Consider the following 4,383-nt stretch of genomic DNA (forward strand, 5'->3'; position numbering starts at 1 on the left):
GTTGTTCAGTTGCGTGTGACTCTGCAACCCCATGGAATGTAGGCTGCCAGGTTCCTCTGTCTCCTCTCGCCACAGAATTCTCCAGGCAAGAATACTGGAGGGGGTGGCCATCACCTTCTCCAGGGGATCTATCCAACCCAGGGATCAAACCTGGGTGTCCTGCATTGCAGGCAGATTCTTTACCTTCTAAACCATGACAACAGAGACAATGTAAATCCTCCCTTTCTGGTTTGGATGCCTTTTATTTCTTTTTCTTGCCTAACTGTTCTGGTTAGTATTTCTAATGCTGTGTTGAGTAAGACTGGCAAGAGTGGGCATCTTTGCTAGGGATTGTAGAGGGATAGCTTTCAGTTTTTTACTACTGAGTGTGATGTTAGCTGTGGGTTTGTCATATATGGTCTTTATTATACTGAGGCATGTTTCCTTGATACTTTGCTGAGAATTTTTATCATAAATGATGTTGAATTTTATCAAGTGCTTTTTCTGCATCCTTTGAAAGTGTCATATGGTTTTTATCCTTCATTCTATTAATGCAACATATCAGATTAATTGTTTGGTATACATTAAGCCATCCATGCATCTCAGGAATAAATTCCACTTGACTGTGACATATAATCCTTTTAGTGAACTGTTGAGTTCAATTTGCTAATATTTTGTTGAGAATATTTATGTCCATGTTCATCAGGGATCTTGGCCTATAGTTCTCTTGTAGTATCATTTTTTGATTTTGGAATCAGGGTAACACTGGACTTATAAATTTTAAAGTGTCCCCTCTTCTATTATTTGAAAGAGTTTAAGAAGAATTAGTATTAATTTTTCTAATTAATTAGTTGGTATTGGGTAGAATTTATCAATGAAACCATCTGACCCTGGGCTTTTCTTTGTTGGGAGGCTTTGAATTGCTATTGCAGTCTCCTAACTTGTTATTGGCCCCACTTCAGACTTGCTGTATCTTCCTGATTCAGTCTTGCTGGGTTGTTGTATGTTTCTGGAAATTTATATATTTCTTCCAGATAATGTGCTTCATTGGCATGTACTTGTTGATATAGCTTCTTAAGACTCTTTGTATTTCTCTGGTGTCAGTTGTAATTCTCCTGTTTTGCTTATGATTCTATTTATTTATTTATTTATTTTAATTTTCTCTTTCCTTTCTTGCCTGGTCTAGCTAAGGGTTGTCAATTTTATATTTTTAAGAAAACAGTTCTTAGTTTTGCTGATTTGTATCTTGTTTTCTATTCTCTATTTCATTTATTTCAGCTCTACTCTTTTATTATTTCCTTCCTCTGCTAACAGTGGACTTACTGTTGTTCAGTTGCTAAGTTGTATCTGACTTTTTGCAACCCCATGGACTGTAGCGCCCCGCCCCCCCCCCCAGGCTCCTCTGTCCATGGAATTCTCCAGGCAAGAACACTGGAGTGGGTAGCCATTCCCTTCTCCAGGGGATCTTCTCGACCCAAGGATCAAATATACAGGTCTCCTGTGTTCCAGGCAGATTCTTTACTATCTGAGCCAGCAGGGAAGCCCAACTTTGGGCTTAGTTTGTTCTTAATTTTAATTCCTTGAAGTGTAAAGTTAGGTGGTTTGCTATTTATCACTATAAACTTCCTTCTGAATACCACATTTGTTATGTCCTATAACTTTTGGTATGTTATGTCTTTGTTTTTGTTTATATTGATGTTTTCTAATTTCCCTTTAATTTCTTCTTTAATTGATTGTCAAGAGTGCATTCTTTAATTTCTATGTTTTTTTTTTCCTATTTTACTTTGGTTATTGATTTCTACTTCATACCATTGTGACTGAAATGTAATTGATAATCTTTCAGTCCTCTCAAATTTATTAAGACATATTTTGTTGTCTTATGGTCTGTTTTGCATAATGTTCCATATGTGTGTTCCATATACTACTACTTTTGTATCAAATATGTATATATCTGTTAGGTTTGTTTGGCGTGTAGTGCTTCCTAAGTCTATACCCTTCTTTTCTTTTTAATATAAATTTATTTATTTTAATTGGAGGTTAATTACTTTACAATATTGTATTGGTTTTGCCATACATCAACATGAATCTGCCACAGGCATACACGTATTCCCCATCCTGAACCTCTCTCCTCCTCCCTCCCTGTACCATCCCTCTGGATCATCTCAGTGCACCAGCCCCAAGCATCTAGTATCATGCATCAAACCTGGACTGACGATTCATTTCATATATGATATTATACATGTTTCAATGCCATTCTCCCAAATCATCCCACCCTCGCCCTCTCCCACAGAGTCCAAAAGACTATTCTATACATCTGTGTCTCTTTTGCTGTCTCACATACACAGTTATCGTTACCATCTTATTGAAAATGACTATTGAAGACTTGTACTGTTATTGTATTGCTGTCTGTTACTCCCTTCAGATCTATCAATTTTTGCTTTATATGTTTGTATGTGTGTGTGCATGCGTGTGCACACACACACACACTCTCTGATGTTTAGTGCATATGTAATGACTCTCTGGTACATTATGTAATGTATTTTCTCATTATGTAATGACCTTTTTATCTCTTTTGACAGTTTTTTTTCCTTAAAGACTATTTTTTAAATATAAGTATAGCACTCCTGCTTGCTTTTGATTGCCATTTGCTTAGAAAACCTTTTTTTCTATCCCTTTACTTTCAGCCTATGTGTGCCCTTTAAGTTAAAGTGAATCTCATGTAAATAGCATATAGTTTCATCTTTTTAAAACAAAATTCATTCAGACATTCCATATCTTTTGCTTAGGACATTTACTTCATTTACATTTAAAGTAATTATTGATGGATAACGGCTTCCCAGGTGGCACTGGTGGTAAAGAAGCCAGCGCAGGAGATGCAAGAGATGTAGGTTCGATCCTTGGGTTGGGAAGACCCCCTGGAGTAGGAAATGGTAGTCCGCTCCAGTATTCTTGCCTGGAAAATTCCATGGACAGAGGAGCCTGGAGAGCTACTGTCCACAGGGTCACAAAGTATCAGACACAACTGAATACAGTCACACAAAAGGACTGATTATTGCAGCTGTGTTAATTGTTTTCTGCCACTTTTGTGGCTTTTTTTTCCTCTTTCTTTCCTGCTGTCTTCCACAAAGATTTGCTGGGGTTTTTTTGGTAATGATATACTTTGATTCTTTTCTCTTTATCATTTTTGAATCTATGCTAGGTCTTTTTCTTTGTGGTTGCCTTGAAGTTTGCATAAAATTTCTCTTAGTTATAAAAATTTATTTGAAGCTGATAACAATTTAATTTCAATCACATATAAAAACTTTTACTTCTTCCACCCAAAAACTTATGTTATTGATGTCAGAATTTACTTTTTACATTGTGTATCCTTTTAAAAAATTTAGTGGTTATCATGTACATTACTCCTAATACTTTGATCTTATACTGTTAAGATCTTATAAGATTAAGTATATATAATTATAAAATTAAGTAAAAGTCTTATACTGCAGTTAAAAATAATTTGTGTACCACTAGGGGCTTCCCTGGTGGCTCATATGCAAGAGGCCATGGTTCGATCCCTGATCCCCCAAAGAAGGTTGTTATCAACCCACTGCAGTATTCTTGCCTGGAGAATTCTATGGACAGAGGAGCCTGATGGGTCCATGGAGCTGCAAAGAGTCAGACTTGACTGAGCAAGTAACATGTTCTATTTCACTTTCCATTATAATATTACAGTATTATGTATTTGTCTATATATTTACCTTATCAGTGAGATTTATACTTTAATACGTTTTTATATGTTTAGCATCCCTTTGTTTCAACTTGAAGAACTCCCTTTAGTGCTTCTTGTAAGGCAGTTCTAGTGGAGATGAATTTTTCTTATTTTCATTTGTCTGGGAAAGTCTTTATCTAATTTTTAAAGGACAGTTTTGAGATGTATAGTATCATTGGTTAACAAATTTTTTCTTTCAATACTTTAAAATATGAATGTAAGTCTTCTTGTCCTGCTAAGTTTCTGCTAAAAAAAAAAACCTCACTGATAGTCTTATGAGGATTCCCTTTTATGTGATGAGTTGATTTTCTCTTGCTGCTTTCAAAATTCTCTCTTTCTTTGACTTTTGACATTTGATTATAATGTGTCTGTGTAGACCTCTTTGTATTCAACCTGTTTGAAATTTGTTGTGCATCATGAATCTGGATGTCCATTTCCTTCCTCAAATTTGGGTGTTTTCAACATTTATTTCTTTAAGTAACATTTCTGCCCGTTTTTCTTTCTCTTCTCCTTCTGGGACACCATTGATGTATATATTGATTTGCTTGATGGAATCTCATATGTGCCATAGACTTTCTTCACTGTTTTTCATTTTTTTCTTTTTATTCCTCTGATTGGATAATTTAAATTGATTTATATTGAAGTTCACAGAT

The sequence above is a fragment of the Ovis aries genome, chromosome 3, assembly GCF_016772045.2.
Source record: "Ovis aries strain OAR_USU_Benz2616 breed Rambouillet chromosome 3, ARS-UI_Ramb_v3.0, whole genome shotgun sequence".
Classification (NCBI taxonomy): Eukaryota; Metazoa; Chordata; class Mammalia; order Artiodactyla; family Bovidae; genus Ovis; species Ovis aries.